Consider the following 13,011-nt stretch of genomic DNA (forward strand, 5'->3'; position numbering starts at 1 on the left):
ATAATCTCCCATTTAATATTATGAGGTCAGACTGAGTTTCCAGTTTTTTCATGATGCCTACCTTCATCGCTTGCCTGTTAACTTTGCAAGCAAGCACTTTTCTGCTGTCTTGCATGCTAGATTTTATGTTTGGGAAGAAGTCCTGTAAATTTCTAAAAGAGGTATCTCCTTAATGCCCTCCTTAAAACTTTCCCATGATGCCTGCAAAAAAAAGCTCAACAATGGTATGCTGGAACCCTCCCTATCATGCTCACTAACTGTTTCATCGTTTCCTTGAATTTCCCAATTATAGAATCATAGGGAAGTAGGGCTGGAAGGGACCTCACAAGGTCATTTAGTTCAGTCCCCTGCTCAAGGCAGGATCTTCCCTGACCAAAATATCCAAGCCAAGTGTCTTTCCAACCTGCTGACAACTCCCGAGGATGCAGATTCCAGTTTCTCTAGCTTGTTGCAATGCTTGACCACCTTTATAGTCAGAAACTTTCTCCTAATTACCAGCCTAAATTTCCAGCCCTCTGCCTGCAGCTTGAGCCCCTTGCCCCAAAGAAAAGTCAATCTCCATCCTCTCCGTGATCTCCCTTCAAGGTATTTGAAAACTGTTATCAAATTCCCTCCTTTCTCCCCCACATCCGTCTCCTTTTCTTGTAACTAAATAACCCTATTTCTTTCAGCTTTTCAACATAAATCTTGCCTCCCAGGCCCCTAATCACTTTTGTTGCCCTTCACTGCACTCTTTCCAAACTGTCCACGTCCTTCTTGAAATGTGGGGCCCAAAACTGGACACAGTCCTCTCGGTGAGGTCTCATTCTTCTCCTGAATAGAGCAGAATAATCTGTTCTCTCAGTCTGTAAGTGACACTCTCATTAACACAACCCAGTAAGCTGTTGGACTTTCTTGCAACAAGAGCGTACGGTTGGCTAATATTCACCTCATGGTCTAATACAATTTTCAGGTCCTTCTCTGTGTCTCCATATTCGCATATCTATCTGTTAATCATAGACTCATAGAAAATTAGGGGGGAAGGAGCCTCAGGAGTTCATCTAGTCCAACCTCCTGTTCAAACCAGGACCATCCCCAACTAGATCATCCCAGTCAAGGCTTTGTCTGCCCAGGTATTCAAAACCTCTAAGGATGGAGCTTCCACCACCTTTCTAGGTAGCCTCTTCCAGTGCTTTACTACCCTCCTGGTGACAATTTTTTCCCTAATATCTAACTCCAACTTCCCTTGCTGCAGCTTGAAATAATTTCTCCTTGTTCTGTCATCTACCACCACTGAAAGCAGTCCAGCTCCATCTTCTTTGGACCCTCCTGCAGGTAGTTGAAGCCTGTATTAAATCCTGCCTCAGTTGTCTCTCCTTGAGACTAAATAAACCCAGCCCCCACAGGCTCTCCTTATAAGTCATGGCCCCCAGCCCCCTCACCATTTTTGTTAACCTTCACTAGACTCTCCAATTTGTTCATCTCCTTTCTGCAGTGGGTGACCCAAAACTTGACACCATACTCCAGATGTGGCCTCACAAGTGCTAAATAGAGGGTCTTCTGGCAACACACCTACCAATGCAGCCCAGTATGCCATTAGCCTGCTTCACAATAAGGGCACACTGTTGACTCATATTCTGCTTATTGCCCATTGTAACCTCCAGGCCCTTTTCTGCAGAGCTGCTGCTTAGCTAGTCGGTCCCCAGTCTGTACCAGTAAATAGGATTGTTCCATCCTAAGTGCAGGACTTTGCACTTGTCCTTATTAAACCTCATGAGATTTCTTTTGGTCCAATTCTCCAATTTGTCGAGGTCTCTCTGAATCCTAGCCCTACCTTCAAGAATATTTAGTATTTCCCTGAGCCTTGTGTCATCTGCAAACTTGCTAAGGGTGCAATCCATCCCATCTTCCAAGTTGTTGACAAAGATATTGAACAAAAACAGCCCCAGAGCCAGCCCCCAGGGAACCCCACTTGATGCTGGCTGGCAACTAGATACCAACTAGATACCTTATACTGGCTGTACCTGATTATAAAGTAAGGCAAGAACCATCTTCTTGGGCAGTACCCAGCACAGTGGCACTCTAGACTGTGACTCAGGGACCTAGTCACCTCAGTCATAAGAATAAAGAAAGATGTAATAGATTGCATTCATTACAACGTCATATAAATTAAATTAAAAGGAAAAGGAAAATGAAGCTGAGAACAAAAATATTAAAGAGTTTGCACTGCATAGTTTGCAGATGGATCAATGGCAACACACACTATATACAGCTGCATATGCAATGTTTGGCAGAGGGATGGCTGGTTTTATACTTGCCAACAGAACATGGATTTGGCTGGAGAAACTAGAATTGTTGGCTAGAGGAAATCTTCCAATTCTACTGGCCTCATTTATAGCTGTATATATTAATGACTTGCGTCTAAGCCATTTGCTCTCATTTTTCTTTTCAGCAATCAGCATCTGATCTGACTCTGGCTTCCTTTTGAAACTATAAGCAGTGTTACACAGCCTTTTGGCCCCACAGGCTGTATGAGTGATGGGCGGCTTGTCTCTGGGCCAGATCCATCATGAGACTGGTGTCCAGATCAGGTCCCGTGCTGCCCTGTCCTTTTGGGCTACTGACAGGTCTGGAAATTTGGCAGCAGGGGAGCAGTAATTAACTCTGCCACTGCTCCCTTGCCACCAAATTTGCAGGACTGTGGTGAGCCCAGTGGGCCAGACCACACGGCTCCACAGGCCCAATCTGGCCTGCAGGCCAGGGGTTCAGCATCCCTGGTATAAGAGTAATAAACATGCTACCTAGCATTTTTCATTGGCAGATCTCAAAACACTTTACAGTCAAGAACAACATCTTTGTATCTATTTCTTTTACAGTTTGGAAACAGAGGCACAGGTAGGTGACACTGACATATCTAGAGGGTTATCCTGTTGGCCAATCACAGAGACAAGGGTATAACTCATGTCTCCTTATTTCCAGTCTAGTGCATTGTCCATTCCAGTACATTGCCTCTCATTGCAATGTGCGCCTTATTTTCATTGCCATGAAATGAACAACAATGGCCATCTTTCTCTTCACTACATGTGTTTGTCAATGAAACTGAATAACTACATAACTCTATTTAAACTGTAAGATGTTGGGGGCAGAGACTGCCTCTTACTACGTACCTAGTAAATGAAGGACAATTCTCACAGAGGACCTATAAATGTTATGATAATACAAACACTATATCTTATTATATAAGCCAGCAGGTTAGACATAGCCCAAAACTCCTAATTCCGAGTAACAAAATTAAGGCTTTAGTAATGTTTAGTTTGAACCACTAAATCTAAAGAAGAGGTAAATCTCAGGATGGTAAGATTTACTCACTGACAACAGCTGTTCTGTTACCTGACTTTATCTAGGTGTAAATGCATATTTTAATATACCTGAGTATAAATTCTGGAATATTTTTAAGTTAAATTGAGAACCTGACAATATATATAAAGTTTATATGATACATTTATTTTACCAGTCATGACACCCATTGCATCTTAATTATAGTTTTCAATACTATCTCTACTAAGTAAAGTGCAACAAGAAAACAAACATCCTCAGTGATGCTTGTTCATCACTGTAGCAAGTGCTAGGCCTGAGGAGTGGCCAAGTCACATCCTCATGGCTACATTGCTCCTGCTCCCCCCCGCCTCCCCCCCCCAGCTCTCTGGGTTTCTCTCCTTTTCCCTCACCTGCTGTACCTTGATGTAATGAGTTGACTAGTGAAAAGGAAAGTTGCCCTATGGTCCAAAAATGAGTCCTAGTCCATCCTCCTGCCAGCATATCCCTCTCAGACTTTACTAGTCTCAATCCTGCCCTGATGCTAAGTGAGCCCTCCTGCCTCATCTATACCCCCAAGGGCAGTAAATCACTTTACGGGATAATTTTGTGGCCTCCAACCTCCTCTACAACCATGATCATGCCTTGCAAATCTTACCATTCAATCTCTCTCCCTTGTTGAGTCTTCAGCCTTCATGGCCTCTGCCCCTTTTCTCTTACTGGGCCCTCTACCCCAGGCCAACAGTACTAGACCTGGCTTCTGGATTCTAGCCTTTGTCGAGCCTACTTCGGCTCTGGGCCCTTGGCCCCAGTGTCTCCACCCTGCTTGGGCACTGGATTTCTCAGCTCTTTCTGTAAGATGAAGACAGAAGCTGAAGATCTGGAACTCATCACTTACAGTTGGTACTATGTGCTTGTTCCTCATAAAAAATCCAATCAAGTCTTTAATGTCAAACATTGCAGCTGAAAAACTGTACTTGTATGAGCAACCCATCTGCAGAGACAAACTGTGCAAGTCCCAGTGTCACTTGCAAAAACGAGGCCTCAGCCCTTTGGACATTTATCCCATTGTGATTTTTTATTTTCCTAATCTTCCCTCTATGAAGCAATGCAAGACTTGCTGTTGACTTACATGAACATTGGATCAAGGCCTTTACCTGAATATCAAGCCCTTTGTCCTGATCAGTGGTGGCCAATCTGCAGCATGCATGCCAAAAGTGACATAGGCACTCTTCGTGTGTGGCACATGGCAGAACAGAGAGGGAGCGTGGAGAAGAGTTGCAGCTAAGCCAGAGAAATGAAAGCAGAACAGCAGACTGGTCAGGGGAAGTGCAGTGGAGTGGCACTCACAGACACCGTGGGGCTTAGGATGGGATGCACATGCCAAAAAGGTTGGCCTCATTTGTCCAAATACCACGTAACAGCCAGTGCCATTATGGGGTTAACCCAAATTGTCCTAGTTCAATTGTCTATTAACCATCAAGAAATAAACAAGAATATTTTTTCCCAACATTTCTGAGAACAGCTTAATGAGATGCTCTTTTAAAAGCATATGAGCTTTAGCTAATGCACCACAAAATAAAAAAGTGCACTACACATTCAGTCCCACCATATGACTTTGTAAACTCTGCTGTACATTTGCTCACTATATGGCTTTAAGTAGTTCTGAAGTACTGTACAATAATAATTAGCTGCCAGAGGCAAAATAATTATTGCTGGATTCATTTAATGCTAAAGCCAAACTAGTACATATTCTGTTGACTGAAATGTCAGGGCTTATCTACATTACTCCAAGATCAGATGGAAGAAATGTGCTTTTAATCACTGTTCTGGATAATACCCTACCATTTTTAAATACATTGATTTGATGGCAAGGTATGGCTTCCAGTGAGTAGATGGGTGTCTTTGCAATAACAAAGGTATGTTAATACATCACTGGAAGGAATGTTAATAGGTATAGACATAGGCCCACTAAAACAGATTCAATCTATGTTTTGGAGTCAAATGACATAGCTTATTCTGAGGACAAACAAATGGTGGAAATTATAACCGCTTCATATGAAATTCTACCCCCATTTAGGCACCTGAATTGTGGTAAATTTTCAAAAGTGCCAGGCCTGCTGGGTACTGAGGTCTTTTTGAAAATCCAGCTCTAGATGGTATGGTGAGCACATGAAACAACTTCCAGCTTTTTAGAGTATCTTCTCCAGTGCTCCACATTTCACTGTTATTTAAATGGAAGTATGCTATTAGCTTGAATGGATTTACTCCAGAATTGAACTAGGATCAGATGAGCGTGGTATCTGGTTCTAAAGGCTAAACTGTGGGGTGAGCGATATATATTGTGGGTGTCCAGAGAGGACACTAATGTACGGAGGGGGCAGACTCGAAGGCATCAATTCTCAGAGCGGATATATGAGAGGGATCAGGTCCTCCTCCCTGTGCTATTTCCATGCCTAGTCCCATTTCTGCCTACCATTTTTGTGATGAATAATGGAGCCCAAATATTTGTATCTTTATGAAAACTTTCTTCCTATATGCTGCTGTCTTGGCAGCTTTCATCTGAATTTTGGAAGAGGAGACATTTGTGGATGCAGTGGATTTTTTTTTTCCAGCAATTGATGTTTTATCAAATCTATTTCAGTCAGCATGGAAATTCACTTAAAAATCAAGAATGCCTGCAGTTCCTCCTAATCTGTTCCACCGCTAATAAAGAAGCTTTCCTTGCACTTTGCCTAGTCTTATTTTAAACTACCTCATATGACTCTTGGCCCGTCTGTGGAAGAATGTTTTCAAATTCACTTACTCCTTCTGAGCTAAGGTCATCCTTTGGCAGCAGGACGAGGAATATGGGCTGGGATGTCCATTATCTCCCACGAGGCCAGTTGTTCTTTTCGCCGAGGCCCTGTACTGCAGTAAAGGGGTCACAGGTTCTGTTCCTGATACTGCTATGAACTCCAACGTAAATGTGCGCTAGATGTTAAAACTGCCCCCGTGTAGTTTCCCCATGGGAAATGTTTTAACAGTTTGTCTTTAGATTGCAAATTCTTCAGGGCAGGAGCTGCCTTTTATTATGTGCATAGTGGCTCATTCACTGGGGACACAATCACAGTTAAAGTCGGCACTGCAACACAAAATAACTAAGCACAATGTCTGCTGATTGGCATGGTCCTTGTATAAAAACATGGATTATTACACAAAGACCAGACCTCTCCATTAGAGCCCCATGAGCTCTAATATGTAAAGATTAGATGAGAGAAACTACTGAAGCAGATACTCATAAGGAACAAACATTATGTTTGCAATAGTGCAGACAAGGATTCAGGGCACGTCTACCACACTTTCTTGACATGCCTGGGAGCACTACTGTGAAGTACCACTCACTCATGCTCCTTATACACCAAATCCCAGGAAGGAGGCAATGTAACCTCTTAGGATAGGGCTGAGAATATGCTAATAACATACAGCCAGAAAGTAGCGTACTTAGTACAACCTTAAAGAGAATAGTTGCCTCATTTTGGGGATATGCACAAAGCAAGAGTGAATGGAGGGGTGTGCTTCATGATGGTACTTCTGGGGTCAGCCTGGGTCAGTAGAAACCTGCCCTGAATGACCTAACAAATACTTTCTAACTCACCTAATTCTCACAATCCATGTATTTTTTTGTTGGCATATAGGCACGGTTATGGATGTTCTTAGCAATTTTTTTTGCTCCCGTTGATCCCACAGTGGTCCATTCTCCACTAACAAGTTACCACTTCCTATTTCACAAGCAAAGGGTTGTTCAAGTTAGCAACGGAAGTGCGACAAAGCATGTGAAATCCCTAACTTAGATTTTGTTGTTGCTCATTGTTTGCAGTGTTAGAACATAAAAAGTGGCTGAATGGATCAGATTTTTTTTTCAAATTTTGAAAAAAAAAAATTCTCCAGCTCAGACCTTGCATGCCAAGTTTCAACAAGGAGTGCATTTTTATGGTCAAATTATAAAACCCTGAAAATAGGAGTTTATAATGGAAACGCTGATACAACCGTAACTATGGTATTGCAATTGCATCACTATAAGAAAATTGGTTTAGATAATATACCCTTCTGGAATGACTGCAGTTCTAAATGATCCTGCATCTCCATAAATCTAAGCTAACTCAGTAATTCAAAATTACTAAGATTTAAGTTTAGTACCAATAAGCAATAAACTTATGGCTATTGCTATAATAACTGCTGGTCTGTGCTCCTTTATTTCACAGCAGGTGGTCTTCAGGCTGGTTTGCAGACAGAATGAAAATACTTCAAACTAATTCGAAACTAACTCCTAAAGTTAAGTAGAGACACATTTCAAACTTCCTTGCATTCATTTCTGCTGGCAAAAGGTTTTTTTTTTTTTTTTTTAAACCAATACGCCAGAGTGTCGTCCTTTTTTACATTGTTTTATACTAATATATTAGACAGTGACAGCTGTCTCATCATATTACTGCAATATGTCAGGAGGAAGGCACTGTGGGATATGTAAGTTACTCTAAATACACTGTACATCTTTGTATCTACCTAAAACTTTTTTTTAGATTCATCTAATACACGGAGCCGTAAAAGTCTCAGTGCCTGATTTCCCTGTCAGTTGCATTAGCATTATGCTCGAGTGATCCCATTGAATTCACTGGAGTCATTCCTGATTGACATCAGCAGTAAGTGAGAAGAGATTCAAATCTGTAGAGGCTGTGCCCATTATCAATGGACTCAGTGGGGTCAGGACCATTAGCTTCAATAGCAGCAAGATCTGGCCTCGCTTCCTTGATGCCGGATTGTCGCTTTCATTACAGACGGTGGGGCTACGCTATTAACTGGGACTGTCAGTTTCTTTCTAATGTCCTTGCCCCACCCAAATGCCCATCAAATTCCTTCTCCTTCCATCTCCTTGATGTTTACCTCTTCTTTGTGCTGCTTGTTCCCTTTGAGCTGTTCCTCTCCTTATTCTTCAATGTCGATGTGTGCACCCCACACCTGAGACAAGATACATTTGATCTCTTCACCTAAGTGCCAAGGTGGAGGTCAAAGAGGGCTGTGGGAATTATATGGGTGAGGTCTAGGAGAGGGCAGGGCATGTGTGGTACCTCAACAACCATGCAACATATTTCAAATGCAATAGGGTAGGGATAACTGAGGTGGCAGGGGCAACACATCCAGTCCTCGCTCTTCCTTCTTTTTTTTAGTCCCTTTTCCTGTGAGGTGAGAGACAAAGCAGAAGAATAAGTTGAATATGAGTCAGGATTGTGCCTTTATTGCCAAGAAGGCTAACGGCATACTGGGCTGCATTGGTAGGAGCGTTGCCAGCAGCTCCATGGAAGTGATTATTCCCCTCCATTCAGCACTTGTGAGGCCACTGGAGTAATGCGGTCTGTTTTCATAGACATGAGGGCTGGAAGGGACCCCAGAAGATCATCGAGTCCAGCTCCCCGCCCAAAGAGCAGGAAGTCAGCTGGGGTTTTGGGGTCCCACTATACAAAGGATGTGGACAAATTGGAGACAGCCCAAAGGAGGGCAACAAATATTGCTAGTGAGGTTGGAGGTCATGACTTGTGAGGAGTGGCTGAGGGATCTGGGCTTATTTAGGCTGCAGAAGAGAAGACTGAGGGGGGCTTAACTACCTGAAGGGGGTTCAAAAAACGATGGATCTGGACTGTTCTCAGTGGTGGCAGATGACACAGCAAGGAGCAATGGTCTCAAGTTGCAGCAAGGGAAGTTTAGGTTAGTTATTAGGAAAAACTTTCTCACTAGGAGGGTGGTAAAGCACTGAAACAGGTTATCCAGCGACACTTGAATCTCCATCCTGAAAGTTTTTAAGACCCTTCTAGACACATATTTGGCTGGGAAGATCTAGTTGGGGTTGGTCCTGCTTTGAGCATGGGACTGGACTAGATGTGACCTCCTGGGGTCCCTTCAAACCCTCATTTTCTATGATTCTGTGATACCACTGGGAGCTTTCACTTGCCTCAGTTTCTTCTAGCTGTTAACAGTTTCCACTAACAGACCTCGGGCACATGTGGAGATCTAAACTATTTTTTTCTACCCTAGGATTAGGGAAAGGGAGTGACATGTATGAGTTAGGAGGGACTGGATGAATGATGTCTGACTGCAGATCCTCAGGTAGTCCTAAATAATTTGCTCTTGACAGGCTATGAATATGTTTGTTTGGGGGGCGTGTTGATAAATTTCATTCAATGAGTAATCTCGTGCTAACACTTCCAAAAAGTAATGTCTGCCAAAGGGAAAAATGTGTCTTTGGCTGAAAGTTTGAAAATGTAAATATTTTTGAATGAAGAATAGATTCTTGAATAGTGTCCAACTTTGAAAGTGTAAAGTTTTACACAAATTGTAAAAGATTTCCACAAAATTCAAGTTTGAACCCCAAGGCAAAAGCCTTTGATTTTAGTGTCCCTGGGCTTTGTGAGAAATATTCTGTACCACTTAATACTGACTTAAGGTGCTGGTCTTGCCTGTTTTTTTTCAAAAGAAAATGCACTTCTGTGCTTACATACAGGCCCATTCATTTCAGTAGAGCTCTACGCAGGTACAACTGTCTGCTCCCAATGCAAGAAACTGAGCATTAAATTAGGAAATGTATCAAGCAAGCCTTTCATTCTCTAAGTCCTTGCTCATTTCACTGCAAGACCTTAATAAGACTGTAACCTCCTACATGCCTGCTTCTTTTCTCTCACACATACTTCTAAAAATGGGTAGTACCGAGTAAAGAATAGGCAGGAGAAAGAAACTGTATTTTAGGTGATCAGTTCCACCACATGAATAGTAATTTACAGATAGGGAAAAATGTAACCTACTAGCTGAAGTGAACGGGAGAGAAAATCTCTTAGGCTGAAATATGTCCCCATACATTCTCCGTGGAATTGTCCTAAATAGCACAGGAATTCACACAGTTCTGGTGTTAGCGGATAATTCATGAACAGAAGAAAAGTCTAAATTCACTAGATAAAGAGCCAAATTCCCTACTGGCGTAATCAATGCATCTCTGTCTACTTTGGAGCAAGCTGTGCCAGTTCACAAATTTGGCCCATATGGTTTGCTTGGCTCTAGTCAATGCTGACCTTGCTGAGATTGAAGCTGGTACTCTGTTAGCCTAGCTGATTTTTTTTCTGTAGCCTGTTACTGCCTGTGCCCTGAGCTGTCTCTCCCATAACTGTAACAGAAGAGAAAGGTTTTGAACTTCCACTGAAAATACACTCTCTATTGTGCACATTCCCTGCTCCTGCCTGTTTTCCATTTCTCTCTGCATAAGCAGTTTTAGACTTTATTTAAGTGTTGCATTTCCAAGTGTTCACGGTTCTGTACAAAGCTCGTCACACATCACTCATGCCTTATTTCACGGGTTGAGCTGGTAATTAGCATATTTCACAATTAGCCAGTGTATTTGCTTTGCTAATTTCATTCCATGATGAAGGTGCTAACTTGGCGTGAAGCTGTAATGTACTGGTTGATTTATTAAGCCTCCTCTGATGGATGAAAATCACATGCTGTGCCTTTACTGTCTGGGAAAGTTAACAACATCCATTTGTAAGAGATGGTATTTGAAAAGTGAAGTTGGTGTGATTGAATGTGTGAATGTGTAATGAAGCCAAGTCAGATAACTCCTTCCTGATGAAACTGTATTAAACTTCTGTTGCAGCTTCTTCTTGAAGCTGGGGTCTTAGGCCCATATCCTCAAAACGATGCAGGCACCTAACACCTATGTAGGCGCCTAACTCACACTAACATCAATTCATAGAGTTCAACTCCTCCTCTAGACTTAGGTACATAAATATCTTTGAGGATCTTGATCTTAAGCTACACTGTGTCTCTAAAGGGTAACTTTCCATAGTCAAGCAACCTGTTTGGTCAGTAAATTCATCCATTAAATCACATCCTCCTACAAATGACGCTTCTAATAAAAGAGGACCCCCTAGTACATGCTGGTTTGATTCTGCATCCTAAGCTAGGTAAACTCCCAAAATGTCTCTTTAAAGCTAAGGATTTTTTTTTTCTTTTAAATCTTTTCCAGGATCTTCTTCAAGCAACAAATGAACAGATCCTCTCCTTTTTTTAAGTGCTGAAATTGAAGTGCAAGGCATTGAGGAAAGAGGAATCAAACACGCAGATGCCAAAAAAAAGAAAAGCTAGCTGGGCAGCAGTACTGCAGAAAAAGATCAGAGACTGTATGCCTCAGAAACTGAAGCTAACAATTTGAGGTAACTGCAAAAAAAGGAAGATTTCATTTTATGATGCAATAACCAGAATGTCAAATAGAAGATATGGGAGCAATTATGCTTTTCTATTCAACACCGATGAGGTCTTCAACTGGAGCACATTGATGTTGCACTCATTTTTGGATAGTTCACTTCAGGAAAATGTAGACAAACTAGAAAGAGTCTAGCAGAGAGCAACAAGACTGATCATAAGCTTTAGATCTATGAGTTAGGACTGAAAGAATTAGGGTTGCTTAATTTAGAAAGAGCAGATTAAAGGAGAAGAGGACAGCAGTCTTCCAATACAAAAAAAAATAAAGTTTATTATAGAGATGGCAATGACCAGTTGTTTTCCTTATCCACAGAGAGAAGAATAAGAAGTAATCATTTAAATTTGCAGCAAGGAAATTAAATAATTATTCCTAAAGAACTGCAATGGGCTACCTGGGGAAGTTGTGAGACCTACCACTGGAGAACTGGCTAGACCAGTGATTCTCAGCTAGGGTGCCATACTACCCTGAAGTGCCTTGAGATCCTTTCAAGGCTGCTGTGGTGTGCCTGCAATGTTAGCGCTCTTGGATGTTCAAACAGGATTGACAAGATGAATCCAGAGATTTCAAGTAGAAATCCATAGGGTTAAAACCACTCTGTCCTGTTGTTGTCTTTCTGAACTTTTTGCATACAGAAGAACTGCTCTATTATTTTTCTGTAGTCAAAAAAGGAGTGAAAACTAAGAACTGGCATTTTATGAGGGGTGCCTCGCATCTAATGAGATGTTCCTTGTATCTAACAAGGTTGGGGACCACCAGGTTGGACAAATAACTATTGGGAAGGGTCCTTGTTGTGCTTTAGCAAAAGGGTAATGGGCCAAGAGACCTCTTGGCATTGCTATTTCTATTAAAGTAGTACAAATGAAAAAAAGGCAAGGGAGCTATACAAAATCACACTGGAAGAGGATCTTGCTCAAGGATTTATTAAGAGCATAGAATCTGATTAAAACAGAAGAAATGTTTTTTTGGGCACATCCAGTCTAACACTATGAAAAAATCAGCTGCGTAGGCTTATGTTAGGCTGGTGGAGAATTTTTTTTCTTCTCTGATCCTTTTGGTTAGCCAGCCTGTTGGCTTCACATGACTTGGTTTTCTGTTAGGCTTCCTTTCATGGCCTGGATACAAACTCTTCGGGTTTTCTTGATATATTGGCAATATCATCATACCAGATAACTTCTCCAAAGCATAACACTGATGTTCATAAAGGCGAATAACAGTCAATCTGATCTCAACTTCATTACGGTCTAGAGTTATACCATTTCAGTTCCTGAGTCCAGTTTCACCTTTACTTCTACCAGGGTTTAGTTGAAACTGGATTTGAAACTAGATGACTTTTGCACCATATTTACAATGCTCGCTACCCTCCTAAAAATGTCTTTTTTGTCATCCTTGTTTCCTTCTCATGTGTGGGCAGAAGAAATGATTAAAAAGCTGTTTGG

This window comes from Crocodylus siamensis, chromosome 1, assembly GCF_052110815.1.
Source record: "Crocodylus siamensis isolate JL-2025a chromosome 1, ASM5211081v1, whole genome shotgun sequence".
NCBI lineage: Eukaryota > Metazoa > Chordata > Crocodylia > Crocodylidae > Crocodylus > Crocodylus siamensis.